The sequence below is a fragment of the Ursus arctos genome, unplaced genomic scaffold, assembly GCF_023065955.2.
Source record: "Ursus arctos isolate Adak ecotype North America unplaced genomic scaffold, UrsArc2.0 scaffold_5, whole genome shotgun sequence".
Taxonomy (NCBI): Eukaryota; Metazoa; Chordata; class Mammalia; order Carnivora; family Ursidae; genus Ursus; species Ursus arctos.
Window position 1 is genome coordinate 34,104,777 of NW_026623067.1, and position 16,382 is coordinate 34,121,158.

General features: G+C 41.0%; 1 protein-coding gene across 5 annotated transcripts in view; it reads left to right on the forward strand.

The window, feature by feature from the left end:
- Positions 1-1,687: 1,687 nt before the first annotated feature.
- The window catches only part of SMAD5 (SMAD family member 5), a 54,712-nt gene continuing 40,017 nt past the window's right edge, over positions 1,688-16,382 (forward strand). The window contains exons 1-3 of one of the 5 annotated variants that reach the window (XM_057307059.1): positions 1,816-1,953; positions 2,765-2,984; positions 5,499-5,598. The gene's annotated coding sequence lies outside the window, so the exon portion shown is untranslated. Of the gene's footprint in view, positions 1,954-2,328; positions 2,496-2,764; positions 2,985-5,498; positions 5,599-16,382 lie in introns of those variants that run through there. The other 4 variants (XM_026508041.4, XM_044387424.3, XM_026508039.4 and 1 more) reach the window with 4 other exon arrangements.

The window sequence follows — 16,382 nt, forward strand, 5'->3', positions numbered from 1 at the left end:
ACTAGCTGTTTGAAGTGTACAATGGCTGTAGTATACAAAATATTTAAACCAAATTGTTATGTCTTATGATGTTCAACAAAACACTCTGCAAACATTAGTTCCAAAAAAAAAAAAAAAAAAAAAAAAAAAAAAAAGGCACCCTCCAAAGCAGGGTTATGGGCCCTTCTGGGAGTTGTAAACCCATGCAGTCTCCAGAAATATGTGCCTTCCAAGGACTGGAAACTTCTGAATTACCAACAAATAATCAGTGAGTGTGACAAAGAGTTAAAGCACACAGACTTTACTTTCACAAAATTTATGACATAGTAAAGAGGTTTAAGATGTAGACCTGAGACTGCACACCAATGGTCAATGGGCTAAATTGGGACCATGGATTTGTTTTGCTTGGCTTGTATAGGATTGGCCTCCTGAATGTCTGAGAAAGGGAAAAAAGTGAGAAAGAATGAAAGAGGTGGCTAAGCATATAAAAGTGAGATTTTTTTGCATTAACATCCAGATTTCTGGATTAACATCCAGATTTTTGCATTAACATCCAGATTTTCTTCTGAAAAATCAGAAGATCTGCTAATACTGGCCCTTATTCCGTTTCCCCATGGTGGCAGTTGGCTGGAGTGGGGCAGCAGCTGCCCCTTTGATCAGAATACGCACTGTCTGGTTCCCCACGTGGCCCACTGCACTTCCTCACCGGGCCCCTGTCCCATTCGAGATGGCCACCTCTCATGCAGAGACTTTTGCAACATTTACTTAGTCTTTTCACTGTGGAAACAAACTGAGGGAGCCCTGAGCAAAATAGCAGCGGCTCATTTGTGCGAGAGGATGCTGGCTCAGGCCATGGAGATGATAATAGCAAGCAGTGAGAAATCAGATTTGGCATCTATTTTGAAGGTAGAGTTGGTAAGATTTCATGATGGATAGAATTAGGCTATGAGGGAGAAGATTTGGAAATGACTCCAATTTTCATTTTTACTTAGATTAGTTGACTTAAAAAGGAAACCTACAGTGGAGTACTGGAAAACCCGTGTTGAACTTTTAAAAATGAGAACAAAATTATAAAAGTTTTTCTTCACTAGTACTGTTCAAACTGGACTCCCTAGGTGGTACCACGTATCATATCAAATGCTGACGCTTTGGGGGAATTCTGAGGAAAAGAGCAACGAGAAGAGCCCCGATTGACTACTAAGGAAGAGACAGGTTCTTGCCCCAGGAGGTGGAGGGGAGGGATACCAGCCTACAGGTAACCTTTGGGCAAGGCAGTGGCCTCACCTGTCCAGAAGCATGTGTGTATCTTTAACTATTGGGGTAGCTCTCCCAATACAAGGACAGTCCTAATTTGGGAAACTCCAAGTTCAGGCTCTGCCAGAAGGGTTGGGGAGAACAGAGGCTGCCAAGATTTCCATATGGGAGGGGTCTTAGGGCTGCATCTAGTAAGCTCTCAGAAGTTTGTTTTGAAGCTTGTTTTCATAGAGGATTCTCTTCACTTATATAGTTACTTAAAAAATCAATGAAAGTAGCAAACTCGTGTCTGAAGATTTTTCTACAGTTTTTATATGACTGAGAAAATCTGCCATTGTCTCTATGGAGGGCAATAGTTTTATTTTCTCATAATGTGGGTTGCTTTGGTTAGTGGAGACTACTAGTGGCCATCGTGGCGGTGGGAGCTCACCGACTCCCTGGGCCTGGCCATTGCCATAAGAGCCTTGGGCGGATCGGAAGCCGGGCTCTGCCGCACGGAGCCAAGCGCGGAGGCTTCCTTCCTTACGGCCCCTTAGAGCGGTCACTGGACCTCTCGCGCGCATGCGCAGACCCCAGCGGCGTCCTCCCCGGCTCCTTCCCTCCCTCATCCGGGTCCTGGGCGAGCGGGCGCCGTGCGCGTGTCCCGCGGCCGAGCTGCTAATAAAGTTGCACTGAGGGGAAGCGCGGCGCCGGCGCCGGGGGAGTGTGTCCAGCCGGCGGGTGAGTGAGTGTGGGGCCCCGGGGTGGGCGAGCGGGGCCGGGGGCTGCCCCTTCTTCCGGGACGCGGCTGGCCCGCAGGTCCCGGTGGCTGGAGTCAGGCCGAGGCGGGGGCGTTGGGCCGCGGGCGGAACAGAAACCGCCCGGGCCTGCGGGGCGGGAGGTAGGCCGAGTCCCGGCCTGCCGAGGTTCGAGCTGTCGAGGATGGGGCCGCCCGTACGGCTGCGGAGGCCTTACTGCGGTCGGGGGCGTCCCGAGGCAGGCCTTGTTCCCTGCGCGGCCGTTGCCGCCCGGACTGTGGAGGGAGGCGCTCCGGACGCTCTCGGGGCAGAGGGTGGGGGGGGGGGGTGGATCCCCGGCCCCGCTTGGGTCCGGAGGAGCGGTTTGTTCTGCCTCATCTAAGCGCCACCCTCAGTCACACCCCTGGTAGGATCGCCGTGTCCGGTCGAGCCGTCTGATCTGCTACCCTGCAAAGCTGTCCAATGGCTTGATGAATCCGTGCCGCCGTCGCTTTGTGTTTCAGAGATAAGGATCCACGCTTATCGGTGGGAATTACACTCTGGGCACTTGTGACCTGCTACTGCACTCAACTGGTAGTTAGACCTGGTTTCTGCCACTTGCCGTGCCAGTGTTCACCATTGCAAAAATTTCTTTTCCTTTCTTGTGAACTTCTGCATTGGTGCAAGGAGAATGCCAAGCTGTGCCTGTTTGCCGTCATCATATTCGGTCTCTGCCCGGTCTTTCACTTTAGTATCAGCACTCAAATTCATATTCCGGTCTCTCCCCCTCCCTTTTCCCTCTCTTCCCCTTTCAGCTGCTGTTATTACGTGGAGTTTGGAGCCTAAGCTTTGAAAACTCCCATGTGGCGCCTGTCTTAAGTCGGAGCATGCTCAGTAGCCAAAAACAGATATTAGTTGCAAAAAGAACTGGGGCAAGGATAGCCCGGGTATTTGGACGTGTGCCCGATTCCTAACAAAATGTTCCAATTCTGCTTTTGATGGCATTGGAGAATGGAGCTGTAGGCCATCCTGGAGGTGAGGAATGCCCGAACACCCTGGGCCAGATCACTATCTTGATTGCAGAGACATTGTTTCCTGACCAGCTGGAGGTCTAGAAGGGGGGGGTGGGTGGGACATTCCTGGCTGCTTGTGCGTTTAAATGGGTGTGGTGCTAAGTATATCTTGTTTACCTTATCTTTCTGTGGAAAAAGTTTTGAAGTCTGGTTGGGTTTGTCACATCATGCGTGTTGCCTAGCACTGCCAGAAGTGCTCTTATCTAGCAACAAAGGCTGGATAGGGGTAGGTTGCGGCTTGGCTTCACAGAAGTTGAGAGGAAAGGGTGCTTGAGTTGCTGTTTTAAAAATTAAATTTAAGGGGGCACCTGGGTGGCACAGTCGCTCATGGCGTGATCCCAGGGTTCTGGGATCGAGCCCCACATCAGGCTTCTCCACTAGGAGCCTGCTTCTTCCTCTCCCACTCCCCCTGGTTGTGTTCCCTCTCGCTGGCTGTCTCTCTGTCAAATAAATAAATAAAGTCTTTTAAAAAAATAAAAATAAAAAAAAAAAAGAAATGTAAGTTCTTGAAAACTAGAGTACTTGAATTTCCTTAGAGTCCAAATTGCCCAGAGCGAGTTTTCAATTTTAATTTGAAACCTGAAAGGCTCAAAAACCTTAGTACCAGTAGATGTAGTGACATTGCAAGTACGGTGAAATTTCTGCTAGATGTCAATGTGGTAGTGGTTGTTGTAAGGAAAACAATACCTAGACAAAATGTGACAGTTTCACATGTATTGATCAGAATACTGTTAGGAAATTAGTGTGTTCAAATTAATAAGGGATTATTTACAGATTTGTACAAATTCTTTTTTTTCTTTTTCTTTGAGATTTTCTTTATTTAACAGAGAGAGAGACAGCCAGCGAGAGAGGGAACACAAGCAGGGGGAATGGGAGAGGAAGCAGGCTCCCAGCGGAGCATGGAGCCCGATGCGGGGCTCAATCCCAGGACCCTGGCATCACGCCCTGAACTGAAGGCAGACGCTTAATGACTGAGCCACCCAGGCACCTCTCCCTTTTTTTCTTTTACTCTTTTTTTTGGTAGCTATTTTTTCCCTCTGTGGTGAACCCCGAGATTATAAGAATAGGGAACAACTCATAAGAGACAATTTAACAAAATTTAACCTTCACAAAGGTGGTACATAATACGTTTTAGATTTTAAAAATTTAATTTTTGTTTTGATTGTTTGCACGATTACATCCTCCTTTCTTTCCCTCTATATTGCGGATCTCTCAGTCAGTGTGCAGTTCTTTTTCACATAGCTGTTTTTATTGCATAAACGTTACCACGTATCTTTGTTACAAAAATTCACTCATCGTTTATCCTTCCATTCCTTTCAGATCTGAAATAGCTAAAATAGGCAATAAAAGTTAGGTGAACTTCTTCAGCTCGCTTTCCTCTTAGATTTTAAATGCATCTATATAATACAGTCTGGTAAAAAGGAGGAAAGCCAGCAGTGAACTGGGGAAAAGAGAAGAATAAATTATTTTTGTAGGTTCTGTGCAGATTTGGTGGTGTTATCTACTTGTCTGGTTCACCTAGGTAGGCGCCACAGAAATGGGTAGATAGGTGTTGCTTTTCTTTCCCCTCTGGCAAAGTCAGCTATTAATTTCAGTGGGAGACAGTGGCAGAATGTTGTTACTAATGAGGTTTGAATCAGATTGTTGTTTACTGTTGGTTATGTAACATGTTGCTGGAAGTATTATTAAAAGTTCCCTTCTACAGCAAGGTAGAGGCAAGTAAATTCTGCTTACTCTTCACTGGGTTTTAATTTTTGGCTGAACCTGAAGGCACATTACACTATAACCATAATTATACCTGGGCAGCCTGTCTGTTTCCTGTTTTCATCATGAACCCAAACATTATGATTCGCAGTGATGATCTTTTTTGTCCTTTGCGTTAAACAGAGGCAATATGTTTTCTCTGTCTACTGAAAACAGATTTGTAACTTGGTCAAATCAAAGATACTGGCTTTTTAGTGTTCTGAAGACTAGGCAGTAAAATACCAGTTTTTCATCTTAGTAATTTAAGTTGAAATACTAATACTATCTTAAAAAACATCTGTTTCACACATATTGTTTGATAGGGTTTTATGTAAATTTTAATGTTATACCAGTAGTTTCTAGAATTTTTGAATTAAGAAAGCCCTTTTTGTTTATGACTTATCAGTGTTTATTATTACCAGATGTATATGTTGGTTTAGGCACTGAGCCACACATTTGGGTGAATTTCAGAGCCTGCTTAAGTATACTTTAGGATATAGCCACCTTTATTCCTTTGGTTTATCATACTTCACTGTTTTCTTCTAGAGGGTCCATGTTCCCTGTCTTCTCGTGTGTGTGTGTGTGTGTGTGTGTGTGTGTGTGTTTCATACTAACCACAAAGAAGAAGCCAAAATAGTTTATTTCTTCAGATGTTACCACTGTCTTACATCCCCTGGGTTTGCTGGTCTACTTGTAAAGTCAAAGGCATTGACGAAAATTTCCTTTTATAAAGGATAGTCGCAGCCTGAGAGATGATTTTTATCTCTATCAGTCCGAATATTCTGGAGAAGAGAGTTATCTGGAAGGATAGGACCCAAGAAGGCTGCACAGAGGTAGGGTGCTTTCCCACTTAAAAGATGATGCATGACCCCAGGAAGCCTGTCCATGGCTTCTCACACCTTGTTTTTATCCTTCCAAAGCTAATAGAGTAAAAGAATTGGAATTTTTAGTGCTAGATTATCCAGTTTATTGCCATTGTCTAGAACTGTGAATCTGAGAGGTATGTTTACTAGTTGGAAGTTTAAGATATACAATTCTTTTTGAAGAATTGTTAAGAAATAGATTGTTGTTAGGACGATATTTCCCATTTTTGTATGTCACCTTCATATTCTAAAATTTTACTGTTTTATAAGTTTGAAAAGATAGGGTAATTACATAGTAGGTTTTTCAGAAATAGTAAGCTAGTTCCTAGCTTTTAAGTTTTGGTAGGTTTGTTTTTTTGTTTTGTTTTGTCTTGTTTTGCTTTGGGCAGCTAGGTGGAGAAATTTTGGTCCTATCATAGTAGAGAGGCAGTTTAAGTGACTTTTCTTCCTGCTTTTATTATAGTATTCCTAACTTGGTTGTGATACTATTTTAGAAGAAGGAATTCTTTATTAGTTCTCTATGGGCAGTACTATAATTGTAATTGATTTTGGAAGCTAGTGTTAAAGTACATTTTGTTTTTTTGTTTTGTTTTGTTTTTATTTTATTTTTATTTTTTTAATAATGATTTTTTATTATATTATGTTAGTCACCATACAGTACATCCCCGGTTTTCGATGTAAGGCTCGATGATTCATTAGTTGTGTATAACACCCAGTGCACCATGCAATATGTGCCCTCCTTTAAAGTACATTTTGTAAACAGGTTTTGCTCTTGAATTCTTTGGTATACCAGTCTCTGTCTATTGTGTATATACAACTTCCAGACTAGTATACTCTATGAAAATTTGACAGTGGTTTGATGTGTTGTGAGATCCTAACTATATTTTTCCTTTTGATTTCTGTGTGTGTTTTGTTATTGCTGAAAATAACAGTAAGAAAAAAACTGGTGTCACTATCCCACCTTTCTCTAAGCATAGCACTTGGAGTTCTGAAAAGTGTCTTACACTTTTCAAATTTAACTATGATCTCAGAATATGGTTGGTGCTTTCAAGGCAAGTTTTGTTTTGTCAGTTTTGTTTTCATGATGTGTTAGGATCTGTCTTGCATCCTAACTGGTAGGCTGTATAACCTGAGATCTAGTTATTCTGGTTTGTATGTTCCCAGGAAAGGGGGTACTGTAGAAATATTTCAAAGCTAGTCTTCTGTTTTCTTTCCCTTTATTCACATCTCTTTACCCACTTTAGCGAGTGCTTGCTTAATTTCCACTCTTTGGAGGTGGAAGTGTAAATTAAATGAATGATGACAGGAGCTGAAAAGGTACCCAGAGCCATATTTGCTCCCTTTTCTTCTTTGTGACTTGAACTCTGGGGGGTGCACATGAGGTATCTGGAGAACATCTTCCTAAAGCATTATGTATACAGGTTAGTGCTTTGTGTCCTGAGACACATTTTACAGTGCAATGATTTGGTGTCTGCCCTGGACGATTTTATAATTTAAAGGAAAGCAGTGTAGTGATTGACCAGCTCTGTGTCTATTCCTGTGCCTACAAGCCTGTACAAGTATACTCAAGCACATCTGGTAGTAATATAGGAAATCTTGCAGGCTCTGTGGGGGTGAGTATACATCTAGATCAGGCTCTGCTTAATTAGAGGACTTAGAAGAGCAGGTGAAGTTTAAAGAGTGATTAAAAACTGGGAAACAAAAGTCTGGATGTGGGAGATAAAAAAATAGAGACTTGTGTGGGCACAAAGAGAGACTGTGTAAGATTATTCTGTGAGAAGTGTCAGGGAACATGAGTTCAGCTCCTGAATGGCTTTGAAATCCACTATGAGCACTTTTAGTATCTTTGGAAATTAAGAGCCATGATTGGGAAAAGTGGAGATTTCAGTTTCTCTACCGAAAGTTTTTTCAATGCCCATTTGATTGTAGCCCCTCTTCCTTATAGATGTTCCCATAAAGAATGGGATTTCTGAATCTAGGAAAGCTTGTAGGCAACTTGCCCGTGGTTTCTCTTTTCTGCCTGCTGCCATGCATGTGGCTTACTTACATGTTTTAGTAATTGTATGTCTGGATCTGAGATTGGTTTGACACTAGTGGTGCTGATACTTGGTGACTACTATTGGTAATAGAAACATAGGGAAGGATTTTTTTTAAAGCTTTACCCCCACCAGCCACAAAAAAGTTACCTTGGAGATGTATATATATGTATGTATATGTGTATATGTATATATATGTATTTATAGCCTATGTATATATAGGCAAGTGACTTTCCTCCATTGCAGGTGATCCTAAGGGCCCTGGTTCTGAAACCTGCTGCATATTTGGGACTCTTGTTAAAATGGTGGGAGGTAGGGCCCTAATCTCAAACCTAATGAATCTGAATTTTGTGGAATGGTTATAAGAAATTTCTTTCTTTAGGGGCACCTGGGTGGCGCAGTCGTTGGGCATCTGCCTTTGGCTCAGAGCGTGATCCTGACATTGTGGGATCGAGCCCCACATCAGGCTCCTCTGCTGGGAGCCTGCTTCTTCCTCTCCCACTCTCCCTGTTTGTGGTCCCTCTTTCGCTGGCTGTCTCTGTCAAATAAATAAATAAAATCTTCTTTAAAAAAAAAAAAAGAAATTTCTTTCTTTAGCATCTCCATCTGTAATTCTTTTCTACAGGTTTGACTGAGATTTGATGGGTTGTGACCCACATGGGCATTTATTTGCGTGGGTTGATGTGCTCAGCAGGTTCTGTTTTGGCTGACAGTGTTGGGTGAAATTTTTGGATTGGTTGCTTGCCTTTTATTTTGGATTGAAGCAGTTAGAGAGGTGTTGGGGCAGAAAGTGAGGGAGCTGTTTCTATGAATTGTTTTGTCAAGTCTGGGCATGAGCCCTGTGTGTGTCTGTGTCTGGGGAGGAGTGTGGAAGGTGATTTGTGGATGTCTTTATGGGAGTTGATGAAGAGGTCCTACTCAAGTAGCTGGAGGTAAGAACAGGATCTTTGGGTTTTTGATGTTTATATGATTTCATTTGAAATGGAAGCCTGGTAAAGCTTAATAACATTTCATTCATACATTTAATGTATGTAAAATGTAACTCCTCATCTTCCTTTAGCTTTGCTATCGGCCTTCCCCCAAATCCTGTTCTTCCAGTAGTCGGTGCTGACACCTTGGAATCATTGTTGACTCTTCTGTTCTCACATTCCCCATATCTCTTCCATCAGGAAATTTACTATTCCCTAAAATGTATGTGAAGTTGTCTACTTCTCTCCACCCACTGCCATCACTCTGGTCTAAGCCATTATCATCTCTCACTTAGCTGACTGCAACTTGGAACTGGTCTCCCACTTTTACCCTTACTATTTATTCTCAACACATCAGTCAGAGTTAATTCTTTAGTGTTGTTAGTCAAAACTGTCATGTCTCCATCAGAGAACTCTCAAATGGCTCCTCATTTGACTTAACAGTCAGTGTCCTTATATGCGGGTCTCTTACCTGTTTAACCCCGTTTCTTATTTCCCCCACCTTGTTCATTTTATTCTCAGGCTACACTGGTCTTGCAGTTACCAGAGTGCCAGATATGCTCCCATCTTGGAACCTTTACATTGCCTGTTGCCTTTGCCTGCCCGTGATTTTCCACAGAACCTGCCTGGCTTGCTCCTATTTCCTTCAAGTTTTGACTCTGTTGGTACCTATTCAAGTGAGGCCCAGTTCAGCAACCCTGTTTAAAATCACACCTCTCCCACAGCACTTCCCATCTACGTTCCTCTGCTTTATTTTTCTCCATAGCCCTTTTCACCCAACTGTAATAATCACTTGTTTATTGTCTTTTGTCTGTCTCCCTCTACTAGAATGTAATGCTACATGAGGACAAAGGTTTTGGTCCCCTTTATTCACGTGTGTGTTCCCGGCGCCTAGAATGCTACCTCAAAAAATATACTTTTGAATGAATTACTTGAATAAATTTAACAAGTTCTCTGAATATGCTTAGTATTGTTTCTTAAAAATTACATTCTAGTGGGAGAGAAAAAAATCAAGTCAACAAATAATTCCCCATTGGTTCATAGAGTGAAGGAGATGAGCATGGTATTGGATTAGGGATTGGGGGAAACCTACTTTATAAAGGGTTATGGGGTGATCAGGGAAGGTCTCTGGGATGACAGCTGAAGCTGAAGCCTGAATGATGAGAGAGCTTAGAAATTAGTGGTTGAGGCTTGAGGAAAGTGGTTCAGGCAGAGAATGGCGTTTGTAGAATCTCTGAGGTACAAAAGACATTCCAGTATGGGAAGATAAATGCTTTTGAAAGATGAATTGGGAGCAGAAGGTGTTTGCCCCTCGTTTCTCATTGCTTTTTAGTAAGAATTTTAAAATGGCTGAAGTACAGCTGGACTTTGATTTGAAATTTGTTTTTTTCCCCTGACTAATATAAGAAGTACGTTTGTTTTAAGAAGTACAGAGTTGTATGAAGCAGAAAGTGAGAAGTACCCCAACCCTTCAGCTGAGGTCCTTTCAAAAGCTTTTTAGCACATTCTCTTTCATTCGTTAAAACAAATATTTCGTGAGCATATGTATCACAGGGCTTTCAGCGGTAAGTGAAAATAGTTACGGTTCCTCTCCTTTATAGTCTTGAAGAATTTGCACTCTTTCCGTGTTGGACAGTTAAATGTAAAAATATAGGTATGTTAAGTGCTTCAAAGTAGCACGCTTTGTAAGTATATGATACATGCATTAAGTGTATATAATAGGGGGATTTTACGTACACGCAGCGTCTAGGGAGGCTTCCCTGAAGAAGGGATGCTTGAGCCGAAATAGAATTAACGTGTGTGTGTGTGTGTGTGTGTGTGTGTGTGTGTGTTGTAATGTGTTAGATCCTTTTGTAATGAATGATCTTTCTTAATTTTACAGTGTTTTCATTTATAGCTAGATACCATTGCTTTTCTTTGTATTTATTAGGTACTCTGCATTATTGTCTCATCAGTAGTTTGCAGTTTCTCGAAGAATTTCTGGGAACTTAACACACGAGAATTTCTTGGTCTTATTGTTACTTTGGTTTTCTCTCTAGCTCTGAGGTCATCAGAGAAATGACAAAATAATTGAGAGGCTTAGATAGTCAGGTCTTCGTAAACCAGACGTAGACTATAGAAGGCTAAGGTGATAGCAGATAATAAGTTCATACTTACATTCTTAAGGACCTCCAGGTTCTGACATAAGAAGTAGCACACATTCCTGCCTGCTCAGTTACTGGCCTTCTGGGCTTGCTGTATATGTATTTTACTCTATATAATTTAATTTAATTATTTTATTTTATTTTTTTATTTAGAGAGTGAGCACTCTTGAGCTAGTGGGGGGCGGGGCGCAGAGGGAGAGAGAATCTGAAGCAGGCTCCAATGCAGAGCCCAACACAGGGTTCGATCTCACGACCCTGAGATCATGACCTGAACCAAAATCAAGAGTTGGACACTTAACCGACTGAGCCACCCAGGTGCCCCCCTCCTTTTTTACTCTATTTTAATCCCCCATCTTTGTTATCATATGGAAACAGAGCTAGAAGAAAATTAAGTGTTGTGCTAACTAGCATATGAAGTTCTTCGTAGAACCTCTTCTTTTTTCCATTATTCAAGATCTCTGAGATTACAGATAGTGTTTTTTTCAGCCTGAGTTTCTGGCTTATTAGACCCAGTAAATGGTGAATAAATGAAATACCTACTCTCATAGATTCACCTTACTTCTGTTTGTTTGATCCTGCAAATCTACATGTTGTGTCTCTCTTGAGCTTTAATTTCACATCTCCTTGGAGGTGTATCAGTGCTTACGCCCTTACAGCCAGCCCTTCACCAGCACTTTCTTGCCTCATCTTGCCTATAACTACAATTGCCCTTTTTAGCTTTTAAACCTTTACCTTTCTTGCTTGCCCTTGTTTCTCTTGTAGGTGGTCTCCAAGTCCTATTGATTGTTTATTTGTAATGCCCATCACAGCTCTTCATTTTCTGTCTCTACTGCCATCACTATCATGGTCTGTGTACCCCTGAGCTGGTGTGTCTTCCCGTCATAGTTGGATTTCTACCGTGTTTTCCCTCTACCTTCTCTGTCCCCTGGATTAAGTCTCTTCCTTGGTTATTTCTGACTTTTTGAAATTCCTCTTGAAATATATCTTTCTGCTTAGAACTCTGCACTGCACATAGGGTTTTTTCTAGCAGCCTGACTGTAGCCTCATATTCATTCTTCCCTGTTTGGCATCCATTCTTTGGTGGTGCCTTTCCCTTTTGTTTCACAAACTGGCTAAGTGTCGTTGTCTTGCCTCATTTGGCTTAATGATACTTGGTTTTCCTTATTCTTGTCCTTTATTACCAACTGTATTGTGAGTTATAGATCGTCATATTCGTATTTTGATCTTGTGATAATTGTTCCCAGAATTCGTGCTAAAATGACGAGCAGTTATCCACACCTCATCCGTAAGGCATTTCTTCCCCTTAGTGCAGTGCCTGTGGTTGGAGGGGAGGGACCTGGAGCTAGGCAGAGCTATGTTTTTTTGTACATTGGCTAAGCCTTCCACTTTGTCACTAGCCATTTGCAGCCCAGTTATTTTTTTCTTCAGCAGTCTTATTCACAAGTATGTAATCGCTTTACCTTTTCCCCCTCACTCCCTGTTTTCCAGTTGTATTGGGATAATTCCTCTTCCTTTCTGTTATATTTATGATCCCCCTAAATCTCAGTTTGAAGGTGTTTGATCACTAGATTTAATTATTCACTCAAACTGCAATATTGTTGAGAATTAACTGGCTCACCTTACACAGGTTGTCCTGTGTAGTTCCTAATGGGATTTTAGATTTTGGGGGAATCTCTGGTTTTAAAGGTAGAAATAGAAATTCCCTGAAACGTATCTTGGGCATGTTCAGTTTAGTTTCTGTTTTTTGTTTTATTAACTAGCCCACACTGCATTACCCTAACAAGACTTGGCTTTTAAGGAAAAGGCTCATTTTGACACTTAGAATTGTAAAAGGTTGGTTTAGTGTGGCCTCAGAGCAAAAAAAGAGAAAACAGAATTTGTCTTAATGTCCCTGATTATCCTATACGGCTTTACTATTTATAAAAAATATTAAAATGTTAAAAATGTTAAATAAATTTATCTGTTATCAGTTTGAAACAGCTTTTTAGGGATGTTTATTGCAAAAGAAAATAATTCCCTGGTTTTTTATTTTGTTTTTTTGTTTGTTTTTAAAGATTTATTTATTTATTTATTTGACAGAGAGAGAGAGAGAGAGAGGCAGTGAGAGAGGGAACACAAGCAAGGGGAGTGTGAGAGGGAGAAGCAGTCTTCTGCAGGGCTCAATCCCAGGACCCTGGGATCATGACCTGAGCCGAAAGCAGATGCTTAAGGGCTGAGCCACCCAGGCACCCCAGTAATTCCCTGTTAAGTTCCTTAAAGTGTCCTTGCTTTCTTAGGAATTAAATATATAGCAAATATGTATTATTCCCAGTGGTGTACCTTAGGATAGCTTCAGTGTGTTAGATGGCCCAGGATGAGGATGGCAGAGGCACAAATAGAATCTGCTCAGAAGCCAGGTCTCACATATCTGGCCTGTCAAATGCATTTTCCTTTCTACTTAGAGGAGAGCACAGAGGGAAGCAGTGAAGAACGTGGGAGAAGCTATGAGGAATGAAGAAGTGGAGGCAGGTAAAAAGAGTCAAAGGAGTGAGAAGAAAAGAGAAAGGAGGGTGACAGATAAACTGGTGGGAGGTGATGGGGAACAGGAGAAGGGACTTTGGGGGAGGACAAAAGAAAAAGCTGCATTATTTCCTTATTCTAAGGTGTAGTTACATTTTTTTCACCTTATAACATCTCTGAAATTGGGATATGTCTTACATTCGATGGTATTTGAGTGTTGGTTTTGGCCAGGTGGTAGTTGTGATTAGTTGTCATTGCGTGGGCATAAACTCTGCCTTTCTGTTCATGTTGTTGTCATTTCTACCATTCACAACCTTTGGGAAGGTGAAGCAAGTATCAGGTGAAGCACCAGTATGAGAACTTGCAGGGTGGGTGTCTGGCTTGAGTGACAGTCCTAGAGTAATATTGGAGCACTCTTCAGACCTACAGTCTTGTGGGCAGAAGGATGATAATGTGAAGAAAAGTCTTAAGTGATAAGAAAGCACTGTGTGATAGTTTAATTGGCAGCTTGTTCTTCCTTCAAGGTTAATAAAATACTGGTAGATGACTGTATATTTGTTGAAATAAAGTAGCTCAGCTATATTTTTAAAATCTTGGTCTGATAGCAAGATGTTTATGATTATTGTAACAATAGTAACTACAGTACTGCGTGCGCACCATGCCAGGCACTGAGTTAAGTGTTTACCTCATTTAATTCTCAGAACTGATATTTACTATATAAAATAGAAACAGAGGTTTAGGGGAAATGTTAGATGCATGATGTGATTAGACTTCAAATCTGGTGTTTTTAGGTGTTACAGTGCATATATTACTATCCCTGTATAGATTAGCCTTACTGTATATTTCTAGCCAGTTCTTTAATACTACCGCCTATGACTAGCAAACTGAATTCAGTATTTTCTCATCCTGGTAGATAAAAACTCAGATTTTGTACCTTTACCCACAGTTGCTTTTATGCCTGTGATAAAGCTACTTCACCCATCTTGTCTCTCCCCTTCTTCCCTTCCCCAAAGGGCCATCCCCTGCATTTCTTTTACCACTTTATACACCCTTAGGGCATCTGCCATTCTCCATTGTGTATTGTAGATAGGTATGGGCATATTTTAATTATCAATTTGTAATTCTTTTAAGTTTGGGTCTGGGCCTGATTGATCTTTCAGCCTTTTAGCTTCTGGCTTAGTGGTTTGCCCTTTTTAGGTGCACTCAGTGAATGTGTGTTGTGTGAGTAAGACTCTGAACACTGGTTATGTATGTGCCTCAGTAGACTCTGAAAGCATTGTAGAAAGGGAACACAGAGCAGGACCACGTTTAACTGCCCAGCGATATGTAACCTCTAAAGACGGAAGTTATTAAATCGAGCCTTTTGGGACTTTTCTCTATTACTGGGATAAGTTTAGAGGTACTATGGAAAGAATTCTATGAATGGTTATGTACACAGCTGACTGAACTGAGAATAGGTGTTCATTTTATATAGTGAAAGGCAAAAAGGGTATGAAAAATTGAACCAACTTTTTGATAAGAGATTCAAAATGAAACCTTTTGGTCACTGGAAAACCTGTTTTCAAAGGTATTGCGTGTTTTCTTGGAGTTCACATAACATATGCTAATATATACAGGCTAGAAAAAGTATAGTATCTTACCCTTTTTTTTTTGTATACATAATGAGAAATTCTTTCATAACCAAGGACTCAAGTGAAGATAGTGAAATGAATCTATTGCTATACCCCAAGCACTCTGATACTTTCATTTCAATGTGGATCAAGGTGTTATTTTGAATCTGATATATCCTACAAGAAAGTTTACAGGGGAAAATTGATCTATCATATGGGTACAATAAAAAAGTTTTAATCCCAGTATAACAATTTTATTTAGAAATTTAAATGTTAAATATTTTTTTTTAAAGATTTTATTTATTTACTCGACAGAGATAGAGACAGCCAGCGAGAGGGAACACAAGCAGGGGGAGTGGGAGAGGAAGAAGCAGGCTCATAGCAGAGGAGCCTGATGTGGGGCTCGATTCCATAATGCGGGGATCACGCCCTGAGCCGAAGGCAGACGCTTAACCGCTGTGCCACCCAGGCGCCCCTAAATGTTAAATATTAAGAAAGTGGATGAGTGAGATAGAGTTGGGCTGTTAAAAGTGTGTGTATAGTGTATACATATGTGCACACACACAGACATATACACACACATACTGTCTTCTAGTGATTACTGTGGCAAAAAATTACTAATGAAAATTTAAAAAGCTTTGGACTGAGGCTGTCATAATAAACGTAAATTTTTACAATGGTAGTAAACAGTCTTTCATACCTATTGACTTAGCTCAATTGAGAAAAGAGACGGTTAAAGTAGATGAAGAAATTAATAAGATATGCTAAGTGGTACAGAAAATCAATTTGAAAATGAGCATATTGAACAGGATTATCCTTGGTCGCTGAAACTGTATAATCTTGTGGTAACATAATGATTTGAATATTTTGGAGAAGTCAGAGTTATGGAGAACAATAGAAAAGATCTTTAAAGAAAGAATATTCCTTGGTGGGAGGCTTTCTTTTTAGGAGGCAGTGTATATAGTGTCTAGGAGTGTGGGTGGAGCAGGACTGCTAGGGTTCAATTCCTGGCTCTATTTCTTATCTATCGAAATAAGCAAGTTACATTTAATTTCCCTTTGCCTGTTCTGTCATCTGTAAAATGAGAATAATGTAATTTACCTGAAATGGCTGTTTTGAGATTTTAATCATTTTTGGTCTCTCAGTGTAAGGTCTTAGGTGCTTCACATATTGTTCAATAAACGTTCGTAGTTTATTACTGTTACCATCATTATCATCATCATCAAAGGAACTGATTTTTAGAAAGGAAGCTGTTGGATTCCTTGAAATAGCTACATTCTTTTAAGAAAGCCAGATGTCCAGAAGTTTTCATGTGTGTAAGTAACTTTGCAAGATCATTGATGCACTTTTGTCTGTTTAGTTGGTAACAATGCAGACCAGGCCCCGTGCTTTGTACAGAGAATTCCCAACACAGCACAGCAGTGGAGAGATTCATAAGGATAACTAAGTCATCAAGAAAAGGTCATTGTCATGTGTAGGTTTTCCTGAACTGATGAT